Source organism: Callithrix jacchus, chromosome 9, assembly GCF_049354715.1.
Source record: "Callithrix jacchus isolate 240 chromosome 9, calJac240_pri, whole genome shotgun sequence".
Classification (NCBI taxonomy): domain Eukaryota; kingdom Metazoa; phylum Chordata; class Mammalia; order Primates; family Cebidae; genus Callithrix; species Callithrix jacchus.
Window position 1 is genome coordinate 118,007,980 of NC_133510.1, and position 16,508 is coordinate 118,024,487.

Here is a 16,508-nt window from a genome sequence, read left to right on the forward strand (position 1 = left end):
ACTTAACTTTTGCAGCCTGTCATCCCAGCAGGCAGGAATGCTTCTTTGTCAGGTTCAAAATCACCTGCCTCTTGGGGCCATTGTGAGCTTGCTAAGGAAAAAGAGAAAAAGCACTCCAAATTAACTGGGGAGGGAAACCTGAATACTCATTTGGGTTTCATTTGGTATGCCGTCTCTGAGAAACTGGTTAAAATTATTTTATATTTGGAGAAGATCAGGAAATAAAAAACATACAGAGGGATTGCTTCTTATGTGGGAGTTAACTATATGTACAGAGACAGGATAAAGCAATCTGAACATAAAATAAAAATATCCCCAAGTCTCCCTTAGACTATTGCTATACTAGAGACCGTTATCTCATCCTTCTGTAAGTCTACCAGGTGCAGTTTTGTTTCCATCATTGAAGATCTCTTTCTGTATTTGAGAACCAGAAAAAGTAGCTGACTGTATTGAAGGGGCATGTTGCATGTTGTATGTAAAAAGTCAACTGTGTTTAAGGGGCATATATATATATATATGCCCCTAGAATGACACTCAATATGGTGGATGCTCAGACTGAGTGAAGACCAAATTTACCCTCCCATCTTACTCTTTGGGGCATGTACTAATAGTGAAATGTTTTGGTTCTCCCTCTCTCTTGCCCTCTGTGTCCTAGAGCATAGAGTTGGACTTTCTTATAATAACTATGTCAGGCTGAGCATGGTGGCTCATGCTTATAATGCCTATAAACTTGGGGAGGCTGAGGCAGGCAGATCACATGAGGACAAGAGTTAGAGACTGACCCGGCCAACATGGCAAAACCCTGTCTCTTATACTAAAAATACAAAAGTTAGTCAGGCATGGTGGTGCATGTCTGTAATCCCAGCTACTCAGGAGGCTGAAGCATGAGAACTGCTTGAACCCAGGAGGCAGAGGTTGCAGTGAGCTATCATACCACTGCACTCCAGCCTAGGTGACAGAGCAATACTATGTCTCAAAAACAAACAAACAAACAAACAAACAAACAAACAAACAAACAAACAAACAAACAAAAAACTATGTTGATGAGACCACCTCCCTGTATTTAATTCTCCAACACCCAGATCTCAGCAGGCCACTGACTTCATAACTTCATTCACTTGAAGTTGGCCTCAGTCTTAGGAGCATCACAGGTTCTAATGTAAAAGAAGACACTGGGGTGAGAGGCTCTTTTCATGTCTCAGGCATCTTCTATTCTATCTCTAGCCATCAGTGTTAGCAGTGTTTTGCTGATGTTCAGAAAAGCATAGTATCAGGTGACAATTGACAGACCGAACAGTAATTTGACCCACTGCCAAACCCCACAGGTCTTACACCTTCCCCTTTCTTTTTAACTTAGTGGATTTGTGTATGTCTGTGTCTGAATGAGGTGAGAAATATGTTATTCAGGCAAAAAGAAAGACGTGCTTAGGAAGAGTTTTAATTTGGTCTGAGTACCTTAGTACTTCAAAAAGGACTTTTCTCCACACCCTGCCCCCACCCAACTATAAAAGAAACCTATATTCATTACAGAAAATATGGAAAAAGCAGTATATCAGTCAAGGGACATGAGTATAAGAAACTTAAGCCAACTCTGACTGGCTTAAGCAAAACTTAATTTATTTGATGCATGGTCTGGATAACTGAGCACTGGCAGGAGGTTTTGCAAACTGGGTTTAGAAAGTGGGAATGGATTATGGAAGCTGTAAGAGGCAGGAGAGCAGGAGCCATAGCTATAGTATCATGGTGGGACGTTTCAGATCAGCATGTCTATGCTTGTGGTGAATGGCCTGCTCTTTCTGTTGCATCATTTACTAATTCACTAAAAATGCAAAGTCTCGGGACAGGGCATCTGACTGGGCGGACTAGGGTCACATGACTATTTTCTGGTTATATCTCTCAACTTCTGTAGTGAAAGGTGAACACCTAAAAATTCCCTGGCCACCAAGGCACCATAATGACATTTGATATGGTAGCCAAGTCCATGATTTCCACCTCCTGCTGTTTGCATTCTTGTGCAGCAACCCTCCCCCCCGCCCCTACCCCACATATACATTGAATCAGAGCTGGTCTGTTTGAGCAGTAGATTATGCTAGAGGAAACAGTGCATAGCTTCAAAGTTGGGTCATAAAAGGCATTGTGCTTTTTTTCTTGGTCTCTTGGATTGCCTACTGTGGGAGAGGCAGCTGTCAAGTCATGAAGATACTCAAGCAGCATGTGGAGAGGTCCTTGTTGGGAGAAACTGAGGTCTCCTGCCAACAGCCAGCATGAATTTGCCAGCTGTGTAAGCTGGGAGTGACTCAACTTGGAAGCAGATATTCCAGCCCCATTCTAGCTTTCAGATGAGAGTGCAGTCCCAGCCAACATCAAGACTGCAACTTCATGAAAGACTCGGAACTGGAATCACCCAGCTGAGCTGCTCTCAAATTCTTGACCCACGAAAGCTATGAGACACAATAAATGTTTATTCTCGCTTTAAGTGTCTGAATTTTGGAGTGAGTTGTTACGTAGCAATAGGTAATTAAAACAGGGTCCTCCCAGATCCCTGGAGATCCTTTTAACTGGCTGTGCAGGTGCTGTAGTTAAGAACTCCTGCCTTCCATCTTCTCCAGAGCACTACTCTTGTGTGATGTGCACTCCCTCACTCACAGGTCCCTGAGAGTTAGATATTTCCCCATCTCCCACCACCAGCAGGCAAGACAGCAACTTTTCCATTGATACTTCTTTATCTCAAAAAGGCACTGGCCCTATGATGCAGTGTACACTCTAGAGCTCCCTTTGGGACCAGGCGGAGGCTGCACCACACTGGAAAACACTTCTTTTCTGTTTCTCCCCTTCTCTGTCTTGCTTTCCTCGCCACCTTACAGGTTGAGAACACATCCTCAGTAAATAACTCGCACAAGAATTTCCAGCTCAGGTGCTACTTCTAGGAAGGAGTAGTGGATCCCAGCTTCTTTCCTCTGAGCTCCTATAACAAAATACCACAGACTGAGTGGCTTGTGAACAACAGAAATTTGTTTTTCATCGTTCTGGAGGCTGGAGGTCTGACATCAGGGTGCCAGCATGGTTGGGTTCTGGTGAGGGCTGTCTTCCTGGCTTGGCTGGCTTCTTGCTGAGTCCTTATATAGTGGTAAGAGTGCAAGAGAGCACTCTGGGATGCACTTTTATGACCTAATTACATCCCAGAGTCTCCACCTCCCAATATCATCACAATGAAGGTTAGAATTTCAATATATGAATTTGGCAGGGGGACACACACATGCACAGACCTTTAGTCCAGAGTAGATGCAAAGCAATCAAAACACAAGATCTTACTAATATTCTTCATCCTCTCACCAGCCCAACTTGCCTTCCCCCTACCCTCCCAGTATTTACACTTTTAAATATGCTCTACTCAAATATCTGCAACTCCCTATACAAGCAGAGACAAATTTGCCTCCTCCCTGCAGGGAAAAAAAATCCTTATCTTGTTAGTGAATGCACTTACCCGCAAGCACAAGCTTCCTGGGTTAAGTTTACTTTCTTCTATTATTTTGTGCCTTATTTCAATATCTTGCAAGCTAGGAAATGGTAAATGTAACTGTTCCCATATACCATAGTCTGTGAGAAGGGGAAGAAAGAGAATTAAAATTATTTAGAATATGTAAATATATATATCTGACACAAAGAAACAAGATACAATAAATTTTCATCAATACTCATAAAGCCATAGGTAGTATTTGCTACCCTTACACATCCCATTCCATATTTTGTGTTTGAGTTTAATTACCCAGTGAGAGGTGATCCTTCATTTCTTTTTTTTTTTCTTTGAGACAAAGTCTCACTCTGTCTCCCAGGGTAGAGTACAGTGGTGTGATCTCGGCTCACTGCAACTTCCGCCTCCCAGGTTCAAGTAATTTCCTGCCTCAGCTTCCCAAGTAGCTGGGATTACAGCACGTGCCACCACACCCAACTAATTTTTTTGGAACTTTTAGTAGAGATGGGGTTTCACCTTGTTGATCAGGCTGGTCTCCAACTCCTGAGCCCGTGATCAGCCCTCCTCAGCGTCCCGAAGTGCTGAGATTACAGGGATCCTTTATTTCTGAGAGAACTAAACCCTCAATGTTCTTAAATGGAAGGACTTGCCATAATTTTCCATTAACTTTGATCACTGGATGTAGCCGCCTGGGGCTGGGGGACACCCAAGGAATCCCCTTAGTTCCATTCATTGTCCTCCTGCTCATGTTGCAAATCAGAATTTCTATTTTCCTTTGATAGAGAAAGTCACCAATCCCAGCCTGCTAGCACTATAAGCATCTCTTTTTATTGGAACATAAGGAGTCCCCAAAACCACAGGCAGTCTTACCTCCCAGTCATAATTGGGCTTCTTCTTGGAAGCATCACATGTTGAGATTTAAATTCAGAGAAGTTACATGAGCGTGTCCAAGGTCACCCCATGGTAGAGACTTGAATTCATGTTCATCTGATTCCGAAGTTTGAATATTTGTCTGATTCATCTGCTTCAATGAGTGCAGACCTTTGTATCCTGTGTAGATCTTGGTAGTGGACCAGCAGAGAGTAATGTTTTGATGCTGAACGTGGATGTTTGATCCAGCAGAAGTGGATATTAGTAGAAAAATGCCACCAAAGAAAAGGCAGTGTGGGGTAGTGGAATAGCCCATGGCTAGAGTCCCAGTTCTGTCCTAACATTTATTCAATGCAATTGACATTATTTAGTAAGCTCTTTCTATGTGGCAGGCCCCGTCCTAGGTACTCAAAATAGAGCAGTGCTCATGAGCAAACTCTTGCATTTACCCTCTTAGTTATCTATCCCCTGGCAAGTTATTTCACTTTGAGCCTTGCTCTCCTGACCTATAAGAGGAGGGTATTAATACCCACCAGATGAGAGCAGTCAACTTGTTTTGTCCCTAGGAAAATGAGGACATTAATACCAGATCTTGCTGGGGAACTTAAATCAGGCAAATGTAGGTAGATCTATTCATTGCACCAATAGTTATGAAACATCTACCTTGTGGCAGAGGCTGGGCTGAGCTCTGAGAACACATCAGTGAATAAGCCAAATGTTATCTCTGCTCTCTTGGACCCGGCACTGAGTAAAGCTGGATATTAAGCAAAAAATCACAACCATCGATACACCGGTAGCCACTGCGACTGCTCTTACTGTTCCTTTGTCCTTGCCCTGCTGAGGCCTGTTTCCTCCTACTTCAAGGCCTCCAGGGTTGGGAGAGCTTACGACGCCTTTCTTGTTGGTCTGCGGAGTCCTGAAAAGAGAGTAATGCTTTGATGCTGAATGGCAGTGGCAGGAAAGAGTTAAAGTGGAAAAGTTCCTCCACGGGGCAGCAACCAATGAGTCTACTGCCATCTTGGCTGAGTTTTGCTGTCCCTTTGCCATGGCTTTAGGTTTATGGAAAAAAAAAAAAACCCTTCAGAGAGGAAGAGAGGAAGTCTGTTTTCCTACAGCTCAGCTGAAAATCTCATCGTTCTGTGGAATTCTTTCCCTCTTGAATGTGCACAGTTTTGGGATGAATTTGGCTCCTCTGTCAGTTTCCCCTGGATGTTTTAATGCAAGGAGGACTTACGGACTCTGAAACCAAACATAAATGGCCAAGTTCTAATTCTGTAGTTCCTTGGTTCTAGCAGCGTGTGCCTAGCAAGGTACCTGACATGCAGTAGGTGCCCCACAAACCAAATTGCTGGATGAATTGCCGCCTGGGGAATCCAGGCTAGTCATAACGTTCCTGAAGGTCTTTCTTCTCACTCCTCTTTCTTGCAGAAGAAAAAGGTGTCAGCCTGTCTTTCTGCATCAGCAGGTCTCTGAGGGTAGAAATCCATCAGGGTTCTTAGATAATTCATGTTTGAGGAGCACCTGTTAGGTATGTCACTGCACTGGCATCTTGCAGGTCAGATCCATGAGATATTTAAAAACAAGGAGACAAGCACATCACACCCATTTTCCCCTCCCATAAGAAGAGGTTACGAAATGATTTCTACTTTGACCCCTAATTCGTTTCCCTGGGATTCTGCTTATTAGTTGCTGCAAGCCTCATGTGTCTGGCAGAGATGAGTCTGTCTTCTTGTTGGCTAATGGTTTTGTCATTAGTCTGATGAATAGACTTGATCTAACATTCTTCAACTCCGGAGTAGGAGGGACTCTTCCCCTGACCACCCTGCTGACCCTGTCAGTTCACAGCACAGAAACTTTCCAGTTGGGTTTTTGTAAGGAGACAGATTAAACAGGAAAAGCGTTTCTTTTTCTCTGGCCAAGTCATTTGGGATTGAGAGAGTGCAAAAGTTGCTTTGTAGTTTGAGAACCGCTCATAAAAGTACATTTCTTTTTTGATGTGATGATTAGAATTGCTTTGCTAGAAGAAGTTACATACAACTAGTTACTTACTAGCATGTCTTGTGTATTGTAATAAATTCAAGCATATGACAGGCATATTTATTAAATGAGTCGTTATTATGTAAATGGAAAAAGACAAGACCAAAGGGCAACAGACATTCAACAAATATTTGATGAATAAAGAAATTAACAAATAAAATAAATGAATAAATGAATGAGGAAGTGGCTGAGACTGGAAGGTGCTAGAGAATTGCAGGGCATCTGTCAACAGATAATGGTCCCCTTGCTTTTCTTCCCATAATTTGCAGGGCTGGCATCTAGCCCCGGGGAACAAATCAAAAATATTTTCACCCAAGAAGACAAAACTGAAGCTTAGATGAAGAGTCTGTGTTGCAAGGACAGTAATATGCTCATGTGGCTACTATAAGAAGCCATCTTTCACTCACCAATGAGTTAAGGAAGAAGATGATCTGCTACGAGGAAGAAGAATAAAAGAAAAGGAGAAAGAGAGAGAGAAAGTGATTAAGGAAAGAGAAATGGGCTGCACCTGGTGGCTCATGCCTGTAATCCCAGCACTTTGGGAGGTCAAGGCAGGCTAATCACCTGAGGTCAGAAGTTCAAGACCAGCCTGGTCAACATGGTGAAACCCCGTCTCCACTAAAAATACAAAAATTAGCTGGGCCTGGTGGTGCACGCCTGCAGTTCCAGCTACTCAGGAGTCTGAGGTAAGAGAATCACTTGAACCTGGGAGGCGGAGGTTGCAGTGAGCTGAGATACCGCCATTGCACTCCAACCTGGGTGACAAAGCAAGACTGTCTCAGAAAAAAAAAAAAAAAAAAGGAGAGAAATGGAGAAACAGGACTCTGTGGATACCTGCAATTCTTTTAGTTCTTAGATATAGCCTCAAATCTTTATATTTTCTCCACCATTTTCCCTGAAATTAGCACACATTGATTTATGTCATTACGTCCCAAATACTTTTTTTTTTTTTTTTAAACAGGGTCTCACTCTGTCACCCAGGCTGGAGTGCAGTGGCACAATCTCAGCTCACTGCAACCTCTGCCTTCCAGGTATAAGTGATTCTCCTGCCTTAGCCTCCCAAGTAGCTGGGTTTACAGGCATGTATCACCACACCCAGCTAATTTTTGTAGTTTTAGCAGAGACAGGGTTTTACCATGTTAGCCAAGCTGCTCTCTAACTCCTGATCTCAGGTGATCTACCCACCTCAGCCTCCCAAAGTGCTGGTATTATAGGCATGAGCCACTGCACCCAGCCCCCAAGCACTCTTAACGTGTGTGCCCAGAGATGCGACATTGTCGTCTTCATGGTCTTTGTCCACGTCAAGACAAAGACTGGATCTCTCAAGCAGCCTTGCTAATAATTGTACTTCCCTTCTTACTTCTTAAGGTCCTAGGCTGTAATGAGTTCTTTTTTTTTTTTTTCTTTGTAATTATAAGAAAGGAAGAAGGAGAAGCAAGCTGAAACGGGGAGGAGAAAGAAAAAATGAAACACCTTTGCCCTCATGTCTGTGAACTGGCTGACGAGGCGCTGTTATTTGACTTGGTTGCCACTCAGGGCTGAGGTTTGTCTTCTTTACTTTTTGCATGGACTTCAGTTGCTTTCTCTTGGCTTCTGGTTGCTTGAGAGGACTGAAGGGTGTCCAGGGCAGGGCTGTGGTGTTTGCATTGGCTGGCAGAGCCGAAGGGGTGGCAGAAGGGCCTGACCTCCACCTCAGTGCAACCGGAGTTTCCTTTCTGGGGTTCCTTGTCTTGGGGATTAGGAAAATCACACCCACAGTTGAGCTTCAGTAAAACCCAATTAGAGTCTCCTGGAAGTGTTTGTTTTGCGGGGCTACCACTACAGATCATGGGAAACAAACCCTTCTTCTCTTCTTCCTGCTTCTCTTCTCCAGCAAGGGAGGCTGGTGGTTTTGGCTGCCTTGGTGGAAAAACCAATACTCTTCCGCAAATGGGCTCTTCTCACAGCCGTGAATTAGTGTTGGCACAAACACCTCTGAGTGGGGATCCCACAAAGGTGCAAGCCTTTGAAAAGACAGGACCTCAAAAATGTGTGGTGGACAGGGAGGGTGGGTCAGCTAGATAGCCAAGGAGTGGCCCTAAATAGAAATGCTGACAGAGTTAAGCATTAGGAGGGACAAAGGTGTACTGGCACCTTTCTCTGGGTCAGACAGGGCACGTCACCCAGTTTGCAAGGTGTTGGCCAAGGCATTTGTGAAACCCAGCAGCCAGAAAACTCATGACTGGCTGGGAAAAGCATAACTGTAACAACAAGAAGAAAGGAACTTATTTTATGAATATATTTGCAGAGCCTGAAAACTGCAGGGAAAGGGAAGTTTAACAGAATGGGACCCTGGTGGAATCTGTCTCATCTGCCTAAACACACACCTCTGAGGTTTCTTTTCTCCCCGATGCCCTTTCTTAAGCACCACCTCCACCTTTGCCACCCTGACCCCATTGGCTGGACTTTACCTCCCCTTGCCCTCACCAATCAGCTGGGCCTGCCAGTCCGAAGGCTAGGGCATGACATATTTGCACCATGCATAAATACCACTCACCATTAAGAGCTCCCTCTAATAAGAAACAGAGCCACAGAGGGGAAGCTTCAAAGTGGTTAACGGAAGGAAGTGCCTGGAACGAAATCCGACTTGATGTCCCAATTAATACGTCCCCTAATTCTATTTCCTCCCCTTGCGGGCTTGCAGCCGCCTCCCTCTAATTTCTGTGGGAGACAGAGGCTCGGCTGATGGGGAGGAAGAAACCTGGAAATAGGGCGGCTTCACGGATGACTTGATACACAGGCAATGGGCATATTAGGACAAATTAGGGAATTAAGGAGGAGGAAAAAAAAGAGACAACGACATTCAGAGGAAATGTCATCTCAAGTAATAGTATTAATGGAGACCAGGGCTTTGTTGGAGAGGGTAGCTGGAGAAATTGAGAGCTAAAAACACCAGCCAAATTGTCTTTTATTTCAGACTTGGAGAGAGGAGCCATGGCCAGACCCACTCTTTCTTTCTTTCTTTCTTTCTTTCTTTCTTTCTTTCTTTCTTTCTTTCTTTCTTTCTTTCTTTCTTTCTTTCTTTCTCTCTTTTAAATTTTACTTTAGGTGTATACTATATCCAGCATTTCTCCCCATGTTCGATGAGTTCGTGTCCTTCATAGGGACTTGGATGAATCTGGAAGCCATCATTCTCAGCCAGACTCTTTTTCTCTGCTCTAGGATGTTGGGGGAAAAAACAGCCATGGGTCTGCTCCATAGGATTAGAGGCAGGCCCTGATCTCAGCCCAAAGTCTGATGTATCCAGATGAAGACCTCATGGAAATAAAATGAAATAAAAAGACATCAGTCTGGCAATAGGCAAGTTAGAATAAGTGGTGGGCTCTGGAAGAGTTAAAAGACCTTTGAAACATCTCCTTGTAGTCTGGTCAGCCTGCAAGTTCACCATTCAATTGCTCTTTTCCAGGTAGCCATTGCCCTCTCTGTATTTTCCCATACAGAGACAGATGCTTGCAGAGGGCAAAACATGCCATCCCTGAGGCAATGGGATAAAGAGTTTGTCAGGGACATCAGACGCCCCAAAATAAGTGGTGACCAGAAGAGCCTCATCCACTCTGCTGCGATGGTTTGAGCAATCTCTGATTGATTCCCATCTTCAGTTTCTCTAGTTTCTCTTCTCTATCCCCTGTCCATCTTGCACACACTCGCCTCATGATCTTTCTAAAATATAAAACCCGTCTTGTCATTACCCCACTTAAATATCTGGTGGGGCTCCCCAGTGCCTGTGTGGTCAAGTCTGGCCACCTTAGCATGGCATTTAAGTCCTGCCATAAACCACATGGGTTTTCTCTTGAGCCTGGCTATCCTCCACTCTCCTCCTGAGCTTCCATCCAATCCCAGGGTCTCCCCAGCCTGCCAAACTCATTCCTTCTCCACAGCCTGGAACATGGTGTCTTCATCCAGCTTTATCTTTCTCCCTCTTTGCCCAGAGGGCTCCCTGTTTTCCCATCAAGTCTAAGTTCAAATGGCTTCTCCTTGCGAAAGCGTTTCCAGGCATCTAAGTCACTTCTCCGTGTTCCTGAGGGCCTCCCTTTGAATCTCTGCACCATGCCATATCCCACTGCATGGAAACAATCTACTTTTGTATCTGGTTTTCCCAAGAGACTCATCTCCCAGAAGACACACAGAGTACAGAACTAATGGTACCAGTTTCTGTATATCTGCAGCATTTGGCATAACATCAGAGCTCCGTAAGTGGAAAGAGAAAGAAAGGAGAGAACAGAGGGACACAGTAAGAGACAGAAGTAAGGAAATGCGGAAAGAGCTGCATTGTCTGTGGCATAGTTTCATGAGTTTCATGATTATTTAACTCAGCCCCTCAGTTAGATGGAAGACTGGGCTGAGTTTACTTCAACACTGCTTCAGTTTAAGCAAATTGGCCAGGCTATACAATGTAACTTATGGTTAATGCTTTAGAGACTTGGATTGTTAGAAATTACTTACCCACTGGAGAAGTTACTTCTCTCTGAGCTTCAGCTCTCTCATCAGTAAAATGGGAACAAGGTGACCTTGAGGAGCAAACAGGGGGAAATACTTAAAGTGTCTTGCCCAGGCCCTGATACATAGAAAGTGATCAATAAAATCTAATAGGTGTGAGAGTCTGAGCCTGGGAATTCTGCCATCTTCTCAGGCCACCTGAGGTTCTTTCTCCCTCCTTTTACTGGCCTCTGCTGCCCAGGCTCTGCCCTATAATCTGAATTGTTTGCTCTTCCTGCTGCCAGAATAGACAACTCAGGGAGTAGTCGTTGCTTCCGTGCCAACAGTTACTGGCATTTTGGGTACTGGGAATGATGTCACTCCTGTGTCTTGGCTCCTTAAGGGATCTGGTGCATGCCACACACATATGCAAATAAAAGAAAGTCTCCTGCTTGCCTCATCTACTTGGGAGCAGAAGTGGTGGCAAAAATTTGCAGGTCTGAGATCATGTGTCTCTGTCCCTTTGCTGTGGTTTTCCAGGCAGTGAAGAATATGGAGGAACTGCTGAGACCACATGGCGGGGGTGGGGGTGGGGTGCTTTTCCATCAGTGTGAACCTCTGCACAACTTGAATTCTTTTCCTCATGTCCCTCAGACCTGTGTTCTTGTTTGGAGCAGAAGTCACCACTCCCTGGCCAAACAATGCCTGTTCATGTAAACATGGATGCAGTGGTCAAAAAAGTCCCTGTTGGAATTTCTCCTCAGGAAATCACTGCAGACAAGAGAATGTTCCTAAGGTCCGTAGACAATGACGTCAAGGTTGGCTAGGGTGTCACCCAGGTCCCTCTCCAAGGGGATGAACTGGGTACTAGTGGTATTGAGAACTTACCTGAGAGGCCTTTCTATTGGAATAGTCTGTGGATGTGCTTGAGTCCAATACTTTTTACTATTGACAAACTTTGGTCAGGAACCAGAGAGTCTCCCTCTTCTTGAAAACTCATGATATTTGCAGAATTCTTTTTTCTTCTAATCCTCTTTTTCCAAATACTTCCAGATCCATGATTTACTGGAGATTCTTCTTTGGAGTTTGAGACTTTTTTTTTTTTAGTTTTTAAAATGGAGTCTTGCTCCGTCACCAGGCTGCAGTGTAATGGTGCATCCTCTACTGCCTGGGTTCAAGCAATTTTCCTGCCTCAGCCACCCGAGTAGCGGGGACTACAGGCACATGCCACCACGCCCAGCTAATTTTTGTGTTTTTAGTAGAAATGGGGTTTTACCATGTTGGCCAGGGTGGTCTCGATCTCTTGACCTCGTGATCCGCCTGCCTCAGCCTCCCCAAGTGCTGGGATTACAAGCGTGTAGCACTGTGCCCAGCCAGAGTTTGAGACTTTTTAAATCTCCATTGGATCAACTTAAAAAAGATGTCATCAAAGTGCCATAATTGCATGATGTGCTACCCAGATCCATTTCAGGACTGAAGGATTCTTCTCCCCAGCTTCTAGGGGTGTTGTCAGGTGAATGCTTTTAGCTCCCAGTCCTCTCTAGGACTGGAAAGATCCCTCTCATTCAATATTACCTCTTCCTCCAAGGACAGCCCACATCCAAACATTGGTGTGGCAAGAGAATTAAGGCATATCCCCTCTGTTCCCAACTGAAGGATCATCCCATTTTCAGAACCCCCATGATGTCAGTTGAGGCTTTTGCTGAGACTGCCATCACAGATCAATTTCTCCTTCCTTTCACCGAATCTGGATTCTTTTCCTTCCCTTCTACCTCCTATATATGTCCTGCACATTAATCTTAACCCAGAATGTTTCCTAAAGAATCTGCAATCTCAAGGTCAGACAAGGTGAAAGGGACCACCGTGAGTCTGAACCACAAACCTCAAGACTTCGGCTCAAGACATCCATGAGAAGTTCCTGAGTGTTTACTAGGTGCCAGGAACTGAACCAGGAGCTATAGATGAGGTGATGAACGAAGCTCATGGGACCTGCTCTCATGGGACCATGTTTAGAAGGTAATTATTCACAGGAGTGATGGGTATTAAGAAGAAGAGATTTGGGAGGCTTGAGGAGTAATTACCGAGTGTCACACCAATCTGGGGGATAATATGAGGCTTCCTGGAGGCTGTGATGGCTGGATCAGGACCAAAGGATGATGAGGACGAGTTAGCCAGGCAAAGGTAAGGGAGGGAAAGACAGCAGCTAAGAACAAGTAGGGATTGGAGGATGTATGGCATGCTGTAGAATTCACAGGACTGTGGGAGAGGTGAGGAGAATGTTGTAAAAGAAGTCTGTCTTGGACCACCTGGATGAGCAGGAAAGCTCTGGATTACACTTATGCATCACCTAGAACTAGGTAGAATCTATCCTCACTCTCAATCTAGCTGGTCTTGTGACTTCCTTGACCAATAGATTACAGCAGAAGTGATGCTATGCCAGCTCTTGGCCTAGGCTTTAACAGGCCTGGTGATTTCAGCCTTTACTCTGGAAGCCTGCCAACCAGTTGTAAAGAATATCACACTACTGCTGAATAATGAAACATCCGCAGAGGACAAAAGACCACATGGAAAAACACTGAGGTGCCCTACATCTGAGGAGGCCTACGTGGACTTTCCAGCTCAGCCCGGCAAATAGCTAAATACAGTAAGTGAACCCAAACAATGCCACTTGGGACAAAAGAGCCACCCAGCTGTCCCCAACCTGGATTTGTGACCCACAGGATTGTGAAAAATGATAAATCATTTTTGTTTTGAACCTTGGAGTTTTGAGTTGGTTTGTTACACAGCAGCAGCTAACTGAAACATTCTCCCTTAGACAACGAAAATCCCTCATAATCTATCTTTAACAACCCAGAATTACTGAGTGCTAACAATGTGCCAGACTTTGTGCTTTGGGATTTTTATATTTTATTTCATTTAAATATCACCAAAAACTTGATGAAGTAGGCATTTATGTCCATTTCTGCAGGCAAAAACCTGCTTAAGTAGGCATTTTTGTCTATTTTAGATGTGAAAAAAAAAATGAGGTTCAGAGTAAAGGCGACTTGCCCCAAACCACTCACCTAGTGAAGTGGTGAAATATGGATTTGAACACAGAACCCAGGCAGTGTTTGCTTTTATTGTTGTTCTTGTTGTTGTTTTGAGACAGGGTCTCTCTCTGTCACCCAGGCTGGAGTGCACTGGCACGATCTCAGCTCACTGCCACCTTCAAATGATTCTCCTGCCTCAGCCTCCTGAACAGCTGGGACTACAGATGAGCACCACCACACCCAGCTAATTTTGGTATTTTTAGTAGAGATGGGTTTCATCATGTTGGCCAGGCTATCCTTGAACTCCTGGCTTCAGGTGATCTGTTTGCCTCGGCCTCCCAAACTGCTGGGATAACAGGGGTGAACCTATTGACTTTTCTGCATAGGCTTGAGGAGGGAGGTCATTGAGACCCGGGCCAAACATTGAATCTGTGGGAAGATTAGTCGGTAGATGGTAGATACCTCTGAGCTAAGACTTGTATGTTTTGCACAGTAATTCCTGCATCTCAGGTGTTTCTGCGGCTGTCCAATGCCTCCTAGGATGCCCGGTTCTTCAGTCAGCAAGACTTGTCACACAGAGTTCAGGACAGGGGAGACCAACCCCAACTGCAGTTAGTAGAGCTGGTTTTAGCCCCAGTTTTGCCTCTAACTTGCAAGATGACCTTGGGTCATGACTTCTCTAACCTGTGCTCCTCTTTCACCATCTGCAAAATGAGAGCAGAGTTTTCCTGGTATTTCCAGATTCTTCCTATCAGCAAACCACCAAATCTATTATAAGCTCAGTTTGCACATCGTCTCACATTTGTAGACTTGTCCAAAACTCTCAAATTTGCTACCCTGGGGATTTAAACATTCCTGGTTGTAAATGTTTTTGTATGCACCTGAAAACAAATTTTAAAATGCCTGTCTGTTGCCACCTGCAATCACCCCACGTGCTGCTGTGATGTGGATACTACTTTGGTAGACTTGGACCCAGGTGGTCTAGGTGGGCCTGTTGTTTTAGTAGAAGGGCTAAGTTCTGAGCAGGAAAATGGGTTTCAGGCCTGGGTCCCACTAACCTGGCCAACTGACACTTTTTAAACCAGACTTTGAGGAAATGAAACACAACCACCCAGTAGCCTCGTTTTCAACTACAGTTACCCCATTAATAGCAGAACAATCTCTTTCTGGATTTTCTCCACCTCTGGGAAGCCAAGCTTCAGACAAGCGGCTCACACTGTCCCCTTGCACTTTGTCTGACTTGACGGTTGCAGACTCTCTCGGAAACAGGTTCTCAGGTGAAGATTAATGTGCAGGGCATATATTGGAGCTAGAAGGGAAGCAAAAGAATCAGGATTGGGTGGAAAGAAAAGTTGAGCTCTAATGCAGTCTCAGCAAAGTTTCAATTGACTGCATGGAGGTTCTGAACATGGGATGACCCTTGAGTTGGGGGTCGGGGGGATATGTCCCTTAATTCTCTTGCGGGTGTGGGCTGTTCTTAGGGGAAGATGTAATATTGAGTGAGGGGGATCTTTCCAGCTGAGGTCAATACCTAGAGAGGGCTTGGAACTAAAGTCATTTAGCTGGTAACACCCCTAGAAGCTGGGGAGAATAAGTCCTTGAACCAAGGCACTCTTTAGGCTCTTTACAACCAACCCAGCCTCACCTTTTTCTGCAGGTGGGCAGGGGAAACTGGAGGCTTCTCATCGCACTGCGGCCCCTCATTACAGAATGAGAGCCTCCACAACTGAAAGTCAGACTTGGCAGAAAGACACTAGGCAGGGAGGCAAAACCAAGCTGAGAAAAGGAAGCTTTTTGGCAGAGGAAGGCTTTTCTCAATACTGGGCGGTGAGAACTTCCTCCTAATCTTTCCTTCTAGAGAAATTTGGTATTTTAAGAGCCCCTTGTCTGAGGATTTGCTGCCAGAAGATGGAGAAGATCCAGAATGAGACTGTTCTGCTGTTAATGGGGTAACTGGAGCTGAAGAACGAGACTGTTGGGTGGTTTGTGTTTCATTTCCTCAAGCTCTGGCTGGGGCACTGGCGTGTTACATTATGCTTCAGAGCTAGCTGTGTAGAGTAGAAAGAGCACTGGATGGAGAGAGAACAATTGTGCATAACAACACCCATCACCATCATCATCATCATCATCAGTAACATTCATTGAATGTCTATACTCTTGACATGGCTTAACTTACCCAGTTGAAACTCACAACAACCACTTATGAGATAGATCCACTCTTCCCCCATTCTACAGATAAAGAAAGGGGTTAAGTCACCTGTTCAAGATTTTTCATCTGGTAAATAAATGCAGGATGAGAAACAGCTGCAAGATGCGACACTGAATCTGTTCTTTCCCTCTCTCTGGGCCTCGAGGGTCCATTCTATAAAACAAGGGTTTGATCAGATTGATGGTGGCCTAAAAATTTTATTTGTTAAAAAATCATGGGCCATTTCTTCAAATGAAGCTGGTCAGAAAGTATAAGATATAAATAAGAACCAAGTGGGATTGCCCTGTTGATATAAAGCAGAGGTATTTAGAATTCATTTAGAAATCAGAGGAAAAAGAGCTTCTCTCAGTGTGCCCTCTAGCTTGGTTGTTTTGCTTTCTGAAAGTCAAATCCTTGGCAGCCTCAGCATCTCTGTGGATGGGTTAAGGTGTAGTTC